The sequence below is a fragment of the Bombina bombina genome, chromosome 6 (genome assembly GCF_027579735.1).
Source record: "Bombina bombina isolate aBomBom1 chromosome 6, aBomBom1.pri, whole genome shotgun sequence".
Lineage (NCBI taxonomy): Eukaryota > Metazoa > Chordata > Amphibia > Anura > Bombinatoridae > Bombina > Bombina bombina.
The window spans coordinates 884,107,613-884,128,952 of NC_069504.1; the positions used below are offsets into that span (position 1 = coordinate 884,107,613).

General features: G+C 37.8%; 1 long non-coding RNA gene and 1 other non-coding gene across 4 annotated transcripts in view; both read right to left on the reverse strand.

Annotated features, from left to right (window-relative positions):
- Positions 1-554: 554 nt before the first annotated feature.
- Positions 555-21,340, reverse strand: part of LOC128663852 (uncharacterized) — a 51,023-nt gene continuing 30,237 nt past the window's right edge. The window contains exons 1-9 of one of the 3 annotated variants that reach the window (XR_008402902.1): positions 10,682-10,722; positions 7,865-7,915; positions 6,122-6,169; positions 5,238-5,285; positions 4,816-4,896; positions 3,443-3,525; positions 2,926-2,987; positions 1,048-1,116; positions 555-692 (exon numbers count right to left, since the gene is read on the reverse strand). This is a non-coding gene — a long non-coding RNA (uncharacterized LOC128663852). Of the gene's footprint in view, positions 693-1,047; positions 1,117-2,925; positions 2,988-3,442; positions 3,526-4,815; positions 4,897-5,237; positions 5,286-6,121; positions 6,170-7,864; positions 7,916-10,175; positions 10,200-10,681; positions 10,723-21,340 lie in introns of those variants that run through there. The other 2 variants (XR_008402903.1, XR_008402904.1) reach the window with 2 other exon arrangements.
- On the reverse strand, positions 7,026-7,164 carry LOC128665423 (small nucleolar RNA SNORD10). Its single transcript, XR_008403173.1, has one exon. It is a non-coding gene; the product is annotated as a small nucleolar RNA SNORD10 (small nucleolar RNA).

A 21,340-nucleotide genomic window follows, 5' to 3' on the forward strand; every position in this document is an offset into this window, starting at 1 on the left:
TCACGTGCTCTAATTTAGAAATAAATATCTGAGCCTCTACACTAGTGTTTCCCAAATCCAGTGCACAGGACCCTTAACAGGCCAAACGCTTAGCAAGAAACCTTAAAGGGATAGCCTAGTCAAAATTAAACTCATGATCCAGATAGAGATGCTACAAATTTTATTTTCTAATTTACAATTATCGTAAAATACTGTTCTCTTGGTATCTTTATTTGAAAAATTTAAGCTTAGGAGACGGCTCATTTTTGGTTCAGCACCTGAGAAGCACTTGCCGATTAGTGGCTACAAATGCAACCGCTACCCAGGTCCTGAACCAACAATGGCCCAGCTCTTAAGTGTACATTGTTGCTTTTTTAAATAGATACCAAGAAAATGAAAAAAGTAAATTAAAAAAAGTTGCATGCTCTGAATCGAGTGTTAATTTTAACTAGACTATCCCTTTAAGTTAATTCACAAGAATGAACAATAAAGTTCACACAACTTGTGCATTCTATAAAAATCAGCAGTTAAAATCTGAAGAAATAAAAAGTAGCCTTTACAAACTATGGAGAATGTACAGTTTAGAAAGTTTATTTGATAAAATGTAAATAAACCCTCCCCCACCATTTTCTCCATCCATGCTTAGGGGAGATTAATTCTTTGGTCTTGTGAATCAGTGATGAAGTAAATCTGCAGTGTCATTCTATCCAATCCTGAAAGCAGAAATTACAATGAGAAACAAGCATTCAATTTCACACAGGCAGATTGCTAAAATCAGTGCAGCTTATACATTTAATTTTCATAGACTACTATAATCATCATGTTCCATCTCTACAAGTTTGTATACATCAATAAAATTCCAGTTTCTTAACTACAGATTTACATTTTTGTAAACCATTTTGTAGGCCACGATAAAGTTGCAGAACACGTTTAAGCCGTGTTAACTGCAGTGGAGCGTGGTCTTTTATTCTGCCACGGGCCTACGTTCTGCAACCAGCATACATAGCTGGGCAGAGAGGGAATGCCCTTGGCATTGATAGTGAGACGATTCCTACTGTCATTACACACCTAGGGATGCAGTTTGTTGTCCAAGTACCTGGTTATTTCAAGGGTAGCTTTATCAGCAGCTCCTCTGGCCTAAAAGAAAAGAAATACCTTTTAAACAATAACTTATGGCTTCAATATGAAACGTGACTGACAAATGGATCATTTTATATTTGATAAACAAACACCTTTAACACTGCTGATCTGATGGACCCTCTAATTAGTGTGTGACTGTCACTCACCCTAATCTGCTACTGCATATGCACAGAACATAATAGTATTAAACAAATGGATATTTCTCTTATTCAGTTGTAGGCTCAGGAACATGTGTGTGTCTGGAGCACTCTAGGCAACAGGTTTTTATTAAACCATGTTATACTTTTAAACACTACATGGAAGCAGTGTTCCTGCCGATATATAGTGCATCACATGCTCTTCAGCCTATCTACATTCGCTTTCAACAGATACCAAGAGAATAAAAAAAAAAGTTGATAGAAAAACATTTCATGTCCCTTTAAAAGTATTTGTGCATTATAAGAACACTATGCAACTATTTTACTCTTTGCATTTATAATATGGGTCTTAATAATCCCATAAACCACACAATACCAAGGACCATTAATCCCATTCGAGTGCAAAGGGTTTTGTCCCTTTAATGTCTCCACCTGAGTAACATTTTTCTTCTTGATTCAAAAAGTGAATTGGACACTTTAAAAATGTTATTCGCCACCAAATGTGATTCATTCTTAGGATATTAAATAGTTCAAGAGATATCTAGATAGGCAGTGTGCACATGTCACAGGAAAGTGTTGCAAATCTGCTGCTGTTTAGTGCTGCAGACATGCACACTCCTGAGCTTACCTTCCTGCTTTTTAACAAAGAAAACGAAAATGTAATGGAATTTTTTTTTTTTTTTGAATTAAGTCAGAACATACAACTTTAAGTAGCAAAAAAGTTAAAACCTAAAGAATCCTTAATTTATATTTAGCCCCTTCCCTGTATGTTAATTTTGCAACACAGTTAACACTTTATTGCCTCCCTTTACAGCATTATTTAGACCATTGGTTTTCAAACCTTTCCTCAGGCCTCCTTAACAGGCCCAATTCTAAAGATAACTAGCACAGGTGGGAGGAAAAATAAAATATATCAGTTACTAAATGGTTATTTTATCTGCTCTCACCCAAGGGAATCCTGAAAATACAACCTGTTAGGGAAGCCTGAGAACAGGTTTGAAAACCAGTGGCCTAAACTTGCTATATCTTCACTGGCTATTTAAGTTGAATCTACATTGACCAGTGGGTGTGCAACAGCCCAATGCCCCTAGATCCTCACCTGGTACTATCAATTTCCGAGTAGGGGAGGAGTAAGAGAAAGGCCATTGTAAAATGTTATAAGGAACTAGACCAGGTGAATGGAATTGCTTTGTACACAAAATATTAAACACAAGGTGCATGACTGGTTTACTCTACAATTGCTCCATATCAGACAATCCAACATCCCAAGAACATTTGTTAAAGAGAAGTTATGGTGTAGGCCACAATTTAGTTGCAGAACACATCTGGCTAGTGAACTGCAGTGGAGCATGGTCAGTTTTTCTGCCAAGGGAATACATTCTGCAACTAGCATTGGTAACTAGGCAGATAGGGAATTCCCATGGCCTTCACAAATCACTGCATATTATAGTGCTTGCTGGCAAAGTATGCGTTTATCAGAAGACCCACTTAATATATTTCTCAAGAAAGGATATTGAACAAAGCTTACTTAACATCCCCTTGTGAAAAGATTATCTACAGCAGGCTACAAACCCAGGTATAGATCTTCTGAAAATTAGAAGACCTTTTTAATTAAACCTGGGGTACACATAAACCTAGATAAAAGTACAGTGTGCACATTCATACTTACAGATTGGTGGTGACCAATATGGCCAAGAACCTGGTTTCAGTAATAGACTATGAAGTCCATCTCTAAAAAAAATATAAATGTAATATTTGGTGATTTATGCTTACATTTTTATAGCTGTCCTTTAAAATTCTGTCCTCACATGTTCTTATGCGCATGGACTCCAAATGCTTCCAGCCTTTTAATCTTAAAACTTTAGTATTCCCCAGCCTCCAGAACATACCCCAAGCTCCTCAGTATTCACAAAATGCACGATGAAGCTGCACTCTCAAAGGTGAAAAAAGCCCATAAACTTCCAACACCTCTGACAATGCAGCTTCATGTTTTTTGGGATTCTGTCCCCATAGCATGAACCAGCTAGCAGTCACAGATAGGCCGTGCTGGGAATGAATATGGGAAATTTCTCTACCCCTGCCAGATATAAGCAGCAACATCACATAAGACGAGTCCTTGCCCAGTGACAGGGGATATACTAGTCAATTATCCACAACACATTGATGCAGACACCATAAGTACTTACATAAATATGTAGATTGTTACACATGCACAGAAACTGCCATTAGACTTGTAATCTCAATCACGCCATACATCCGGCTTTAACATCTGAAAAACAGATTATGTCATTAGTAAAGTATCTGTATATGTTAATTGTTAAAGGAAAAACAAAGAGCATTTTACAGCTACTGCTTTGTACAAGATGTCCCCATAGCATGAACCAGCTGACAGTCACAGAAAGACTACGCTGGGATGAATATGGGTTTGTGCTCTACCACTGTCAGATTTTAAGAAACTGTCGCATGTGACAAATCCTTCCCAGTGACAGGGTGACCCACCCAGTCCATGAGATTATCTCAATTCAGTTACAGAACTATCTAAGTAATGCTAATAGACACTGCAATCAGAGCTCCAATAGTGATTACAAATACCTGCAATGCTAATTAACAAAAAAAATTCTGAAGATTAATGGGACATAATACATATGCTAAATTACTTAACTTTAGAAAGCTGACAGGAGAATATCACCTGAGCATCTCTATGTAAAACAATTAGAGGATTTTACCTCAGTTTCCTCAGCTCAGTAAGTTCAGCTGCAGGTTAAAAAAAAAAAAGAAATGAACTGCAGTCAATCAGCAGCAACAGTTTGGAGGTCATGAACTCTTACTGTGATCTCAGATTTTATAGTAAAAATCCTTAAACTGAATAGGGAAATAACGTGTGCATGAGGCTCACTCCCTTGTCTGTACCAGGACAGGCATGCGGATTTGCTGCTTCAAGTCCTTTACAATGGGGTGTGAATACTTATGACATTTTAAGGTAAAATATTTTTTACATAGAGATGTTCAGGTGATATTTTCTAGTCCGCTTTTTACAGCTATGCTGCATCACTTTCTAGTGTTTCACAAGGCCCTTTAAGATAGTCAAATAGACCAATATCATATAGACAAGATATATGAAATAAAATAATCTGGATTATGAAAAGCAAGACCACCACATTAAGTGGGGAAAGAAAAAAAAAACCTCTATAAAGTGTATTTAACAGAAAGTTGCCAGCTGGGTGGCAAACTAGCTGGATTGGGTCAGAGTAATACTTTACAATATATTATCTTGCGCTTTGAATTTATTTAAAAATTTGAGCAATAAAAAAATATTTATTTATTAACTAAACTTATAGCTGGGTGTTGCACCCATTAAAATGTCCTAGGGAGAACACTGAAATAACCTATGTCTATAGGTTTAAGTTACTGTTTGGTCTCTATCCTGCAGGTGTTGCCTCTATATACCCATGTCTTCCCCAGTCAATGGAGTATGTGGAGTGCAAAGCTTAGATTGCACACCCCAAGTGCCATATGCGATTACATCCCATAAGTTTAATTTTCTTTAGCTAGTAGTTACCTCATGTTTTGTATTGCATTAACACCCAGGTCTGCTTTTCTCACCATGGGACACTGGGCACTTCTGAAGCTATAGAACCACCTGAAAGACAAGGAAAGGTTTTAAAATAAAATTTAATAAAAAATATATGTTTGAATAAATGATTTTCTAGTGATACATTGTATATCTAACAAGTCAATTGATTATTTTACATTGCAAAACCTTGTGTTGCGCCCCTTTAACTCAAGCATGTCCCCATAGCATGAACCAACTATCAGTCATGGCATGGCTGTGTTGGGATGAATATGGGAGGGTTACTTTGACCCCCAACAGATATAAGAAGCAACATTATATGTAATGAGTCCTTGCCCAGTGCTGGGGTCCTATCAGCCATTTAGGGGGCAAAAAAACAAAACATACAGAACCTAGACTACTCCACTCACCATGATCTTTCCCTATCGGACGCCCGAGACTGCAACTTAGCAGGGACACTAGAAGGAAGACAAATTAATTTATAAATTCATTCTATGACTAGACTGATTACTTTGAAATCTCAATACATTTAGAAACTTAAAAAAAATAAAATAAAAAAGACAAAAAGTTTTCTCCACCTTTGCCATCTGCTGTAAACCAGTAAAAAGGACAGAATGTATTTTGATCATTGAATACGCCTAGTATCAAAGCATAGGAACTAGTGGAGGGAAATTCTTATACTATCAATACCCTCCACTTAAGTTTTAAAAGTGACATCCAAAATAAAAATGTATTCAGAGAACAAGTAACATTTCAATTCCATTATCAAAATGTGAACTCTGTACATGCACACTGAGGCAAAAGCTCCTACTGAGCATGTGCAAAATTGACAGGATATACATTATGCATTTTGTGATTGATGGCTGTCACATGATGAATTGAAAAATTTTACATTTGCCAGAAAAAAAAAAAAAAACTACTACTCAATTTGAAATTCAAATTGTGCATTTATTGATTATGCAATACTGGTCTTCAGTGGTGCTTTAAATTGGGATCAAAACTGCTAATGAAATAACCCCCACTGCACACACTTGGCACTAGACAAACTGCGTGGAGAAGTGATTTGTGTAATATATACACATGCTGCTCTTAAGTAAATGAGCATATCATACTAAAATCACTGCACGTTGTAGATCACAGATAAGTTGCAGAACACATGAAGGTAGTGTTAACTGCAGTGGAGCGTGGTCCGTTGATTTGCCACGGGTCTACATTCTGCAGTAGGCACAGGGGAGCTTAGCAGACGGATGAACCCTTGGCTTTTTAGGAGTGAAGAAATTCTTGCAATACTTACCAGCAAATTCATCCATCACTTGAAGTCCATTCTTGACTAACTTCAGATCTGGAAAAGATTAAAGTCCATGAAGAACCACTAATTCACACAGGCCAAACTACCACAGAATTTATTTTAAAGGGCAACAAGTAAGCTGGGAGAATCACAAAATCCAACAGAATAAAAATACCCTTTGTTAAAAAGTTGCAACAAAAAGACCCTAAGTGTTTACTAGATGTTACATATAAGTGGCATTAAACCTCTTTCTTGTGTAAAAAAGCATTGCTTGGTCTGATGCCTAGAGGTTAAATAGCAAAATCTGTAACCTAGGGTTTCAAACTGCTACAAATTGCCTAAACCAGCAATTTTATTGTCAGGCTACAAGATTTGCTTTTTGCCCTCTCTAGAGTGCATGGGATAATTTATACGTGGGACATTTATACAAAGCCAGAAGGTGTTTAAATGTTCTTGAAAGCATTCACAACACTTGACAAACCCAAGTACAGGGTCAAATGGGGGTCTTCTACTGTAAGTGAAATATTAAATTAAAGAACCAAAACATTAGCTGTCAGCAGGTGAAATGCTGGTACTTTTGTTTATTGTTTAACATTGGTTCTGACTAGTAACTGGGGAATATAAATTCCAATTAGAGGGATATTTAAAGGGATATGAAACCCCATTTTCTCATCTGGATGATTTAAATAGCTCATACAATTTGAAACCACTTTCCAATTTGCTTTATTTGCTTAGTATCCTTTGTTGAAGCAGTAATGCACTACTGGGAGCTAGCATAAAGCCAAAGACAAGATGCATATATGTGCAGCTTCTGAGCCTACCTAACAAATTAAGTAGAAATAAATAAAATTAATTACTGTCCCTTTAAGGGGTTAAGACTAAGTCAAAACACCGAAGTTTGGTGAAGGCTGTTCTCAGACTGAGGTGAAATCATTTCTCAGAGCCCTCTATAACCACTTGCTGCAGTCTGCAAGACGCACACACTGGGCAGGCACGATGCAGAGAGACCCTGAGCATCAGATGACACGCATGGGATCTCATCACTAAACAGCCTCCACTCAGTTTAAACTTGCTAAGACATAATGAAAGCCTTGCAATGATTCTACCGTGAATAACCATAACACATGGAAATATTCAATGTTTAAAGAACTTAATACCTACAATTAAAATAGTTATTAAAAACAAAAATTCTGGTGTCAACTGTCCCTTTAACGCTAAACCTAGGTAGGCTCATAGGCTGATTTTTAAGACCTTTAGGACACCTTATCTCACTGGCTGTAAAAAGCTCATAAAAATGCACACTAGTTTATATGTGCCATATAGATAATCTTGTGCTCAGCCCGTGGAGTTATGCAGGATTCAGCAATAATTGACTGAAAAGCAAGTTTGTAGAACCCAGATAAGGGGCCATCTGCAGAGGCTTAGATACAAGTTAATCAGAGGTAAAAAATATATTAAGACAACAGTGTCTGTTATGCAAAACTGGGGCATGTGTAAGTGATTATCCATCTTTTTTTTTAAAAAAAAAACCTCAAGTAGACTGTCCCTTTAACTTCAGATACATGAGGTCAGTTTCCTCAGGAGACCAGTCACATTACCAAACTGTTCAATACTACTGAAGATAAAATTAGGACTCATTATGAAAACCGTTTCAAGTGCTTTCCCTAAGGAGTTTGCGCAATCGTTTACATAAACTGGTGCAATAAGTTGTAGTATTGATAGAATACCTAAAGCTATAAGGATACACACCTTAACCCCCAAGGAGGGAAGCCTTCATGAAAGTCCTGTTGAGGGTAGTGACTAGAAGTACAAAAAAAATAAAAAATTATGAAATTTACCAAGAATCATTGTTTAGATCAGCTTTTCTGCAGTGGTTTACTTTCATTCAAACAAAGAAAACTAGAGCCTGCTATAGCATTGCTTTGTTACTAGAACTTTAACAGCCCTGTGTATATATTAAAAAAAATTTATATATATATATCCTGAAGAGCATGCAATTTAATACTTTACACCAATTACATAGGTAATACTCCTACAGTATTTAGCCCAGCATACTGTGTTGACTCAATAACAAAGAAAAATAAATAGGAGTAAATTAGAAAATTGCATGCTCTGAATGACAATAGAAAAATTTTGGGTTCAGTGCCCCTTTAAGGGGACATAAAACCCCAATTTCTCATGATTCAGATAGTACATACAGTTTTAAACCAATTTCCCAATTTACTTCTAATTATAAAATTTTGTGTTCTTTTTTGTTAAAAAGCTGGAAGGCAATTTCTGGAGTGTGCACGAGTCTGCAGTACTACATCACACAGCAGTTCTGAAACAATGTTATACATTAGCAAGAGCACTAGATGGCAGCACTATTTCCTGTCATGTAGTGCCCCAGACATGGGCAAACTACGTATCTAGATACATCAAAACATGCAGCAAACAAATCAGATTTAAAAAAAAAAAAGTTTTAAAAATTCTATTTTTTCCCTATCTGAATCATAAGAAATATTGGGTTTCATGTCCCTTTAAATTGATGGTAAACCCTAGTGTTATTGAAATGCTAGGATTAACCAGTGATTAAATCGGGAAGTAAAACAATTCATGCTTAAAGTTCCTTTGCCTGCAGCGTATGCCACGCCGAGTGCCTCAGGCTGCCCACAGCAGAACACTTCTCAGTGAGGTGATGTTAGCCAATAGCGTGCTAGCCATACAGCATAATGCCAACAGGGCCACATGGATATTAGTTAATAGCATTCTACTGTGGGAGGCCTAAGGCGTTCAGCACAGCATATGCTGCAGACACAAAGAAACTTTCAGCATGAAGTATTTTATTAGTAGCACTGGTTAATCCTAGTGTTTCAAACACTACAATTTACCATCATCAAGACTGACCATACACTAATAACGCCCCACAAAAGTACTGCTCGTCTAGCATGTATTTTACAACCCTTTAAAGCCCAAATAATGTACACACATTGCATGACAAATTAAATATATATATATGAATTTTGATATGAAAACTGAAGATTTATTTTGTCAATTAAATATATAGTTTTAAGTGTATTCTTTTCACTGATTTCCCTGTCACCCAGAACAAAAGAACCCTTGCTAACTGATCACAAACTAATACTCAGGTATAGCACAAACTGTTTGAACATGTGCAGATTGGGGTAGCCTACACTCTTTAAAAAACAATTTACTTCCATTAACAAAATTTGCACACAGTCTTAATATTTACACTGAGACAACAGCTTCTGAGCATTTGCAAGAATTCACAATACATATGCACATTTGTGATTGGCTGATGGCTGTAACATACATGAGTGGAAAAAGACATCTGAAATTTGTAAGGATTTATTGTTTACTAATTTGAAGTTTACACTGGCTTTATCATGCATTTGTTAATGCAAACAAACTTTATTTACTGGTCCATTAAGACGTTTAGCGCTGATTCAACTTTGTGACTATTGCAAAGAATGATTCACCCTATCATGACTAATAATCAACCTTTTAAAAAGCATGTGACATCATAGAAGCTTGGGGGGGGGGGGCTTACATAAATTGCCTTAGAGTTTTAACCCAAGCCTCGCTGTTAGGTTACTTTTTTTTAACTTATTTTACAAAAAAAAAAATGCAACAAATTAATGAATGTAAATTGGCAATAATGAATCATTTGATGAGTTGTTGAAGTGTCTTAACGGCCCCTAAGATACAGTAGAATTACATAATCAACAGATGCATGAGAATCCAAAAGCACCTACTTTGAATTTAAAATGAGTATTTTAATTCGGTAAATCTATGTATTGTGCATTATTGCAGATGCTCGGTATAAGATGGTACTTTACTGCATATAAAAAGATAGTGATAATGGAAGTAAATTGTAAAGTTTGTTAAATAATGTATAATACAATATTCACCAACAAATGACTAACAGACAAGTACATAGATAACGTGGCATTGCTCCTAAAGAAAGCGCGTGCACGTGTATTTTTTTTTTTTTTTTCATTTTACATGCAATCTTATAGCAGCAAGAGATGTTTTTAAATTGTCTTAAAATACAACCCACCCAAAAAAAAAAAATTCAATCAATGATTCCTCCCTTAGCAGAAACGTCTCAGGTGCATGCGGTGTAAGAATACTTCCCTAACACAAGGTCTCCCATCCCCCATCTAAACTCCTCACTAGGTGGAGCAACAAAGCGCCAGAACAGCGTGCAGCACTGCAGTTCCCAGGACGGTGACTGGAGAAATAAATGGTTGTACGTTGTAGATGGGAATAAAACCATCCCTGCAAAAAAAAAAAAAAAAAAAAAAACCAGCACAACCTACCACCGATCAGCTTAGCCAACAGAGCACTTACGGTGCCGCAAACAAAGTGCTGCTAATGTGGGCTTGTTAGGCTGCAAGAGACAGGTAGCCCCCTCAAAAAAACAGTTATTACAATTACACGCACCCTCAGTAAGCAAACCACCATAGCAATAGGGCCAGTTGTTACACGCACCCTCAGTAAGCAAAACACCATAGCAATAGGGCGGGTGCTCGGTATATTTACAGCACAACACTATATACATACCATCTTCTTCACATGTACAAGCGCAAAGAGCGAGAGAAGGCATGCACGACTTAATATAGGGACAGGCGGGGAATCATTTGCTTTGGCACTTCCTCCTATTCTGTGGGTGGAGTTATGAGACTTGGAGAAAAAGCAATACCACATTTAAAATGACATTTTACGCAACAGAATAGTATATGTGTGTGTATTTTTTTTATGTGTTTGTATATATATATATATATATATATATATATATATATATATATATATATATATATATATATATATATATATATATATATATATATATATATAAAATATATATATATATATAATGCACTTTTTAAGATGTTGCATTTATGTGTTTAATTTCTGAAACTGTCAGGAAGCGTATGTTTGTGCACAGCTGATCTGAAGGATAGGACATGGAGCTGAGAAGAGATTTGGGCTGTTGTAGGGAGAAGGAGAGGGGCAGATGTGGGATAGAGAAGCTTGGCTGTGAGACAGAAGAATACTGGTGCTCTGCAGTGTGGATATGGATAGAGAAGAGGAGCCTGCTTTCTGTCACTGCATACTGTACAGAGGGATCTGATCTAAAGGTCTGATTTGGGTATGGGGTTACAGCCAAGGGGCTGATATAGGTATGTGGCTATAGACCATGGGGCTGATCTAAGGTTCTCATGTAGGTATTTGACCATAGAGTCAGAGGTTTGATCTAAGGTCTGATGTATGTATGTGGTTGCAGGGTCAGTGGTTTGATTTAAGGTAGGTATGTGGTTGCAGGGTCAGAGGTTTGATCTAAGGTCTGATGTAGGTATGTGGTTGCAGGGTCAGTGGTTTGATCTAAGGTCTGATGTAGGTATGTGGTTGCAGGGTCAGAGGTTTGATCTAAGGTAGGTATGTGATTGCAGGGTTAGGGGTTTGATCTAAGGTCTGATATAGATATATGGTTGCAGGGCCAGGGATTTGATCATAAGTCTGATGTAGGTATGTGGTTACAGGATCAGTGGTTTGATCTAAGGTCTGATGTAGGTATGTGGTTGCAGGGTCAGAGGTTTGATCTAAGGTAGGTATGTGATTGCAGGGTTAGGGGATTGAGCTAAGGTCTGATGTAGATATATGGTTGCAGGGCCAGGGATTTGATCATAAGTCTGATGTAGGTATGTGGTTGCAGGGTCAGTGGTTTGATCTAAGGTCTGATTGTAGGTATGTGGCTGCAGGGTCAGAGGTTTGATCTAAGGTAGGTATGTGATTGCAGGGTTAGGGGATTGAGCTAAGGTCTGATGTAGATATATGGTTGCAGGGCCAGGGATTTGATCATAAGTCTGATGTAGGTATGTGGTTGCAGGGTCAGTGGTTTGATCTAAGGTCTGATTGTAGGTATGTGGCTGCAGGGTCAGAGGTTTGATCTAAGGTAGGTATTTGATTGCAGGGTTAGGGGTTTGATCTAAGGTCTGATGTAGATATATGGTTGCAGGGCCAGGGATTTGATCATAAGTCTGATGTAGGTATGTGGTTGCAGGGTCAGTGGTTTGATCTAAGGTCTGATTGTAGGTATGTGGCTGCAGGGTCAGAGGTTTGATCTAAGGTCTGATTGTAGGTATGTGGTTGCAGGGCCAGGGGTTTGATCTATGGTCTGATGTATGTATGTGTTTGCAGGGTCAGAGGTTTGATCTAATGTCTGATTTAGGTATGTGGTTGCAGGGTTTACCCCTGAACTGTTATACTGCTAGATTTCCTTTTTTTGCTGACTCCTGCCTGTTCCTGGTCCTTCTATTGGTTTACCCCTGAACTGCTATACTGCTGGATTGTCTTCCTGTGGCCGCCAAGGACTACCCTGCCTATTGTGAGCACTGCTTACCTCATTTTACAAACTCTCTCTGCTCTGGGATATTTCCTATCATTCCACTTGACGTTGGGAAAAGAAGACTACTGGCCGAGTTTGGTCTGATACAGGAATATCCCATGAGCATTACAGTTGCAGGGTCAGCGGTTTGATCTAAGTTCGGATTGTAGGTATGTGGTTGCCGGCTCAGAAGTTTGATCTAAGGTAGGTATGTAGTTGCAGGGTCAGGGTTTGATCTAACTCTGATGTAGGTATGTGGTTGCAGGGTCAGAGGTTTGATCTAAGGTCTTATGTAGGTATATTGCTGCAGGGCAAGGGGGCTGATCTAAGGTCTGATGTAGGTAATAAGCAAATGAAGCTGCCGCACACTGTTGTTGAATAAAAGAAAAAACAATTTATTATGATAAAGAGTTAAAAATTACACAGTTACACATGGAGGTAACAAAGATACAACCATCTTACGCGTTGCGCGCCCAAACACGGCGCTTACTCATAGATGACGTAGGTAAATGTTCGAAAGACATTTAAACCTAGTTCAACCAATCACAAAGTCGATCTCCATACGGAAACAGTTTAATTTATAAAACACAGTTTCTTGAATTGATTAAAATATATAATAATGTATCAAAGTTATATTACAATTTAACTTCGGTGCCAAAACTTATTCTTATATCAAAAGAATATTTTAATACAAATTCATATACGTATTGTTGCGATTTTTCACAATATTGAAAATATTCTATCTCCTTAACTAATCGCCACATCACGTTTACTATATACATGTTAAAGACTCAAAAAAATCCCATATTTAAAGGGACACTGAACCCAAATTTTTTCTTTCGTGATTCAGTTAGAGCATGAAATTTTAAGCAACTTTCTAATTTACTCCTATTATCAATTTGTCTTCATTCTCTTGCAATCTTTATTTAAAATATAATAATGTAAGCTTAGATGCTGACCCATGTTTGGTGAACAACCTGGGTTGTTCTTGCTGATTGGTGGATAAATTCATCCACCAATAAAAAAAAAGTGCTGTCTAGAGACTGAACCAATAAAAAAGCTTAGATGCCTTCTTTTTCAAATAAAGATATCAAGAAAACGAAGAATAATTGATAATAGAAGTAAATTAGAAAGTCGCTTAAAATTGCATGCTCTATCTGAATCACAAAATAAAAAAAATTGGGTTCAGTGTCCCTTTAATATAAATGAATTCATGTCTGTGTGCGCAAAGTTTAGGCAGTGCCTCTATTTGTATCTTTACATGTTAATTCCTATCTTAAGTCTATACAAAATAGCTGATATCCCACTCTTTGTTAATACCCAGAGGGGTTCGCGTTTGTAGTTTGTATATCCAAAATAGCTCAAGTTTGGACAATATTCTGTAGCGATCACCACCTCTGGGTGGCACCAAAGCCCTGTCTATCACCGATACCTGTATATGCGCAATATGCGTAAAATGTATACCATTAAAGTATGCTGCCACTTCAGAGCATTTATTGTAATTTTTAATGTCCCTTTGATGCTTACCTATTCTAGTCCTAAGGGTCCTAGATGTTTGTCCAACATACTGTTTTTGGCAAAGTTTACATTCCAAGAGGTAGATTACGAAACATGTGCCACAGTTGGCATAAAAATGACTCTCAAAGTGTTTACCCATAATCCTACTTCCAAAACTGGAACCTGTTTTAATGTATATACAGGTATTACAATGTCTGCCACCACATTTAAAAGTACCCTTCCTTTGTAGCCATCTATCTGTACTAGCCTGGTGTAAGAGTTAATATAAATTTCAGTAGTTCCCTGGAAAAGAGAGATTAATTGATTGAAGGAAGAACCCAACTGTGGATTTAGTTTGTGCAAAATTTACATATATAGTTTCATTATTGAGCTTAAGATATTTATGTTGTGGGAGTAATGATGCTTCTGGATAAACATGAGTTAACGGATGATATATGAATATCATTTAAGAAGCAGGATCACTTCCATTACTTTAGGTCAGTGACATGCGGTGAGGTCAGAGGCTGGTGAGGCACTAGCGATAATACACCGGAGAAACACATATATGAACGCGACAGAGGCAGCTTACATTTACGATTAAATTGGCAGGTTACAGGTCCAAGTTACTGCTATAAATACATTTGCTTTGTTCTCTTGGTATCCTTTGTTGAAGGATATGCAGCAATGCACTACTGGGTGCTAACTGAACATATTCAATGAGCCAATGACAAGAGGCATATATGTGCAGCCACCAATCATCAGCTAGCTCCAAGTAATTGCTTCTCCTGAGCCTATCTAGGTATGCTTTTCAAAGCATACCAAAAGAAAAAAGCAAATTAGATAACGGAAGTAAAATATAAAAATCAATCTGGGCGGGGGCGTGTCTGGACAGCGATCAATTTCTAGGGCTCCGGCTGATTCTCTGTTAATCTGCTGGTTAAAAGGAGACATATATCAGCAAACCAAGCTAAATCATTATCTGAGGCATCGCAGTACACTGTGAGATCTAACATATTTTACTCCCAGCTGTGTGCATGAAGCCGGAGCTCTGAATCAGACGGAGAGGACCTGGTGCGGTGGCACATAACAGGTGGCGCTTCCCCCTCGGTTATTCAAGGTACTCTGCCTTAACCGGACTCCATTGTCTTTACCATCAGTCTCCTGACGGAATAAGCAGGGAATATCATTACTTGGACATTACTATGGCATTCTGACTCACCACAATTGATATTAAAATGGCGGATGAAGCAGACCCATGTGGAATCACTATCACTCAATGGCAAAAACTGGAAGCTCTATTTCAGCTTCTTATAGACAACGCCCCACAGAACTTTCTAATGAATTATTTTTGTGTGCAAGGCAAAACTCAAATAAACTCTAACTATATACCGAAGGCAGACATTCCTAAGCTGCGCAATCAAATGAAAAGGCCTAGACACGTGGAAACAGTGCCTGGAGTGGTACAGGAAGTGCAATACATTAAAGCATCACCTAGTAGCCCGCAGATAGCTGACATAAGAGAGACCAGCACTCACGGCTCAACACAGAAAAGATATTCAGAGAACAGAGGATTCCTGACAAACACCACCTGCATAAGGGGGTTAGAGGGGGACCCTCGGATCAATATAATCAAAACTAAGGTACCCTCTTCACTTGCAACCTTGACTCTGACAGCCACAAAACATGATATGGGTCGCTTTACAGAAGCCTCTTCTACCAAGCACAGCAAAGCGCAACAGGAGAATACTAGTAAGGAGACATTGAGAGCAGCAACATCGACCCTAACATGTAGAGAAAAACATTTGCAGCTGGCCTCTAATGTTTTTTTGCGAACCCTCCTGCTGTCACAGCCTACAGCATGGGGTTGAAACGCCACTTCTATGATGAGAGAACTCAGTAAAGTCGCTGACAAGTTATGTTATGTAATGGTTTATTATCTTTTACAGTTTAATAAGTTCACTGTTTGGGGTTCGGACTTGGCTGTCCCTTAATTTTTAAATATTGTATTATTATAATTATAGCCGACTCTAAGTAGCACTGGTCTTTGCAAGTCTTCAGGGGTTATCTTCAAATATGAATCAGAACTATAAAAGCCTTCTTTATAAAGTGATCGCAGAGAATAATTACAATTTTTCTAAGCCCTTTAATGTTTTTTAGTGTCTAGCAGGGGTTGGTGGGGGACCCTAGCGAGGACACTTACAATACTAAAGCTTGAATAGGGCCTGCTAAATATTGAAAGCCATTACCCCATTCCTTAAGATGGATTATATTAATGTCTCCCTCGTGGCTAGCGGCCGGGGCTATGAGAGGAGATAAATCAGGCACAGTTATGCTCACCGCAAGAATAATTATGTTTTGATATAACTGTAGTACACTGCTTGAAATGGGGGCATGGCAAAGTTAATTGTAATATAAAACTATTTATAACATAAACAGACACAGATATGCGCATTGTTTAGGCAAACATTCCCAGATATTCTCTAATGTCTAATTTATATAAGTTCTCCTATATAACAAGATGTGTACCCTTGATGACAGCAAAGTCACAAAAACAATCTGTAATTCTGAGCTACAGGGTCGGATTGGGAGCGACTAAGTTAGATGTTTAAATATACCAGTTGATTTATATCTTTATTCATGTTTAATACATTTCTTAAGGAGTAATGTATAGTTAGGGTGTCCAGATTTGGCACCAGCATCTTAATAATTCAAGTGAAACTTTGGTTTTAATATTACTTGGTACACAGATGCTGTTTTTCTTTGTATGCTTTACTTTTCTTTCATTATCACTATATTATTTAACCCCTGGACGCAAATAAAGAACAGCTCAAAAAGGTCCAAGAGCGACCTATATCGACAAGGGGTAAGAAAATGAGGACTATATATGTTTAAGAACTTTTAAGAACAAATATGCTGAGAATATTTGATATCCTGTCTTTTTTTCTTTCTTCTTTTTATGTAACAAGTGTAATGTTTGTCCTCAATAAAAATATTTTTAAAAAAAACAACAATCTGGGCATTGTTTCTCAGTCAACAAGGCTAGCTACTGTCATAAAGTTTGTATAAAGAGTTTTGCAGCTGTTATCCACTAAAGCCAATTAAGGACTGATATGTTGCAGGATTAGCCTTGAGAAGTAAGCAAGGTGCATTACATGCTCTGATAATTAGAAATGGCTCAACTTTCAGTGCTAAATTACATGAAAAAGGGGGCAAAATAAATCATGAAAATATATTGCAAAGTTGTTTCATTATTCATTACTAGGAAGGAAAGCTTTTGTGTGGCTCTGAAAAATGCTGAAAACAATAATAATAAAATAAGCATGTTAAAATGATAAATGCTTTAGATAGGTACTTATAGTAACAGTGACTTTTCACATAACATTGAGAAGAATAGAAGCTATCGCCTAGATTACGAGTTTTGCGTTAGGGTCAAAAAGCAGCGTTGGCCGGTCCTAATGCTGCTATTTTACGGCCGCTGGTATTACGAGTTTCCGTAACGCAACAAAAATATCCATCTCCGCTCAAATCATTAACGTCAACCCAGACCCAGTAGTTAATATATACAATATATATATACCGCAAACAAAAACATCCACGAATCACACAAAAAAAATTACACAAACTACACTTACACTCATACAAACACTACACTATATTTATTTTTAAGATTTTATATTTTCAGATCAAAATAGAACGGATCAAAGTTACGAGATCTCGGGTGTTTGAAAAAAAAAAAGCCAGAGAAAACCATTTTCCATTGACTTACATAGACAGACGGGAGCAGACACTAATATAGCTACATCTAACTACAAATATTATCACATACACACACTAATCGATACATACAAACAATATACAGCACATTACATACACAAATCAGATTTTGAATAGGAATTTAACACGATTTAGCTACTTTTTCACACAAGAACATGACGTCACTCACTTTACGCTCAAAACAAGTATTGGATTTTATTTCTACACACATTTTTCTCCTCCATTGACTTCTATGGAGAAGACGTGCTCGTGCACGCGACAGGCAGATTTACCTAACGCATGCAAAATGCGTACACAAAAAACTCGTAATACCAGCGTTACAATTGTGAAACTAACTCATTCTTTCTTGCGTTAGTACCGCTATGACAAATAGATCAAGAAATGACTAGGTCCCTATGGAGTTATGACTTTTACTTGTGTGAAATTCACTACAACATCAAATTGTTTTATAAATTTACATTATTTCAACTACAAATCACCATCAACAATAAAAAATATTTTTGATAAATTACATCATATTTAAACGGACAGAAAAATAATTTTAACATTTCATTATTCACAAACAGTAGACAATTGGAAACACGTCTTCTTTACCTCTATTATAGCATTTCATTTATTCAACTCATATGCTTGCATGAACACTTTGAACAGCATATCTACTTAGGCTTAACACATGATCACATACATGACTTTTATCATTCACTCATACATGTGCATTGATATTATGGCCAAAAAAACACATTAGATTCTCTCTATGAATCATGAAACATAAAATATGGATTTTACTGTCCCTTTAACATCACGATTCACTCAGAATATACCATTAGGAATTACGTACAAGAAGAACATATCATTAGAACATATTACAGCTGTCACTTTTTGGGAAGGAACAACAATGCTATACTGCTTTATATAAGTCAGCATATGTGGGAGAGAATCACAATATATACGTATATGTACATAAAACACGCATCACGCAACCACAAAGCACACATTTATATTTTAATCATTGGAGTTCCTCCTGGAACAGTGATTTGATCTGGACCAGTAATTCCTGATTTGAATTCTCAGTGGTATTCATTTGTGTTGTCTCAGTCAAATCCTCTCCAGAGAACTCCACTCGTGGTTGCTGTGGTGAAGTCTCCCCTTTTTGTTTTCTTGACTGAGATTTAGATAAGCAGTCCTTCATAGTTTGGTTTCGACTTTTCATCCTGAAGGGTGACTTTTGCTGTTCTAGTAAGTGAGAGTAGAAATTAGTGGATTATTGCAGTGAAACTGTAAAGATTGGAGTTTCTTCCTGACCTCCTGAGCTGCTTCTGGTTGTTGGCTCTTGAATTTTTTTTTTTATATATCAACATGTTCATATAAGCTAAAATAAATGGGTGTCTGATGAGTCTTATAACTCTCTGAGGCCCCCCTGGGGTTTATTCTTTCTTGGCATCCAAACTCCTGGCTGGACCGGATCCAACAGGGGTCAAGAGAAAGAAGAGGGAAGATTGGATCTTACCTGCCAGGAGGTCTCAGGATCGAATGATGGCTGTAAGATTAGGTCATCTTTATTTCATCCCATTGGTTATGTATAAGAACAGCCCTCCTTTAGCTTTTATAAGGGATTTCCACCAATGCGCTGCTCCCCAGGGAGAGTTCCCTCACAGGACGATCATGGGAAAAGGTGCTTTGGGTATGACCCACTGGCACGAGGGTCAGCAGGCAAGGGGGGGGGGGGAGTGCACTATGACTACAGCAAGCAGGATAATTAATGTATGCCCCTCAAAACAGGTCAACACCCTTAGTTTTTATTATAAATCAAAGTGCTCCAGGGTCTCCCCAGTAAGAGGCCCTTCTGAAACTGCTAGAACCAATGTCTTCCACTTGTCCTTAATATAAAAAATGCTGCTTTGTGGTAAGGGTGTTTGAGATAAGGTCAGATTAGGCAGATCATCTGGTGGCCCTGTATGTAATTTCTGATGAGCTTATTCAGTGGAGTCAGTCTCCTGGGTCATTGTTATGCTGTCTTGTTTAAGGTGGGTCTCCATTCTGTGGTGAGAAGTGAAGTAGGAGTAGCAGAATTTCAGCTATATGCTTCTATCCTGCACAGCAGCAAGCTCCGCCCCCCCAGGGGTTAACTTTTAAATAAATAATACGTCATCTATGAGTAAGCGCCGTGTTTAGGTGTGAAACGCATAAGATAGTTGTATCTTTATTACCTCCATGTGTAACTGTGTAATGTTTAACCCTTTATCATAATAAATAGTTTTTTCTTTTATTCAGCAACAGTGTGCGGCAGTTTCATTTGCTTTTTGTATTCTCAGCATGGAGAGCGCACTGTCTCTTCTGCCCGCACTCGGCTACAGTGTGTTTAACAGTGTATGGGTATTTCCTTTTGCTCACGGCTTGCTTATGTAAGCATGGGGCTGACAGGTGACTGCAGGTCAGTGAGTTCTGATCTGAGATCTTATGCAAGCATGTGACTAACAGGCAACTGCAGGGTCAGTGGTCTGATCTGAGGTCTTATGTAAGCATGGGGCTGACAAGCAACTGCAGATCAGTGAGTTCTGATCGGAGATCTTATGTAAGCATGGGGCTAACAGGTGACTGCAGGTCAGTGAGTTCTGATCTGAGATCTTATGTAAGCATGGGGCTGACAAGCGACTGTAGGGCCGGTGGTCTGATCTGAGATTTTATGTAAGCATGGGGCTGACAGATGACTTCAGGTGAGTGAGTGCTGATCTGAGATATTATGTAAGCATGGGTCTGACAGCAACTGCAGGGCCAGTGGTCTAGGCTTACCAGAAGTCCCAGTTTGACTGGGATTGTCCCTGTTTGGAGGCGCTGTCCCAGTGTCCCACCCAGTTGTTCATTCTGTCCCAGTAGGCTTGCCACCTCCGGGTTTCGAATCATGTATCCGGGTTTCAGACCCCCTGAAACTGGACACATTATTCAAAATTACCTGACTGTTAATCTGTGGCTCTCCAGCATAGTTGGATGCTGATTCTTTGTTACATACAGCCCTGCTTAGCTTAACGTTCGTCCCCTTTAAAGTTCACATTTAGTAATACAGGCTGAGTGAGCAGCATAGGGTTTTTTAATATTGTAGTACTATTTTGTTTATTTTTCTTGGAATTTAACACCCCCCCCCCTCGACCACTGGTGACATCACCGGCGATACACATTTAGGGGAAATATGTGGGTATGACCAGGAAGTGCAGACAGGCAGGATTTTTGGTGTGAATCTTGCTTTACTTCATGCAGGATAGCATTTTGGCTGTAATCTTCCTGTATTATGGTATAACGAAGCCTCTTAAATAGCTTTATCAGATATGTGTTTCTTTTTTACTTATTTCATTCAATGTTGTATTTATGCCTTATCCAGTTCTGTTCTTTAATTAGACACATAAAACACATATTACACTGCAGATATTAAATTGTGTGATGTATATGCTTTTCACTATTTTATGAAATTGGTCATTATGCTTGATGTTTGGCATTATTTAGAATCTGAGATTTAGATGAATGATTTGTTTGCTCATGTTGTGTATGGGTTGCCATGACAACGTAATGTG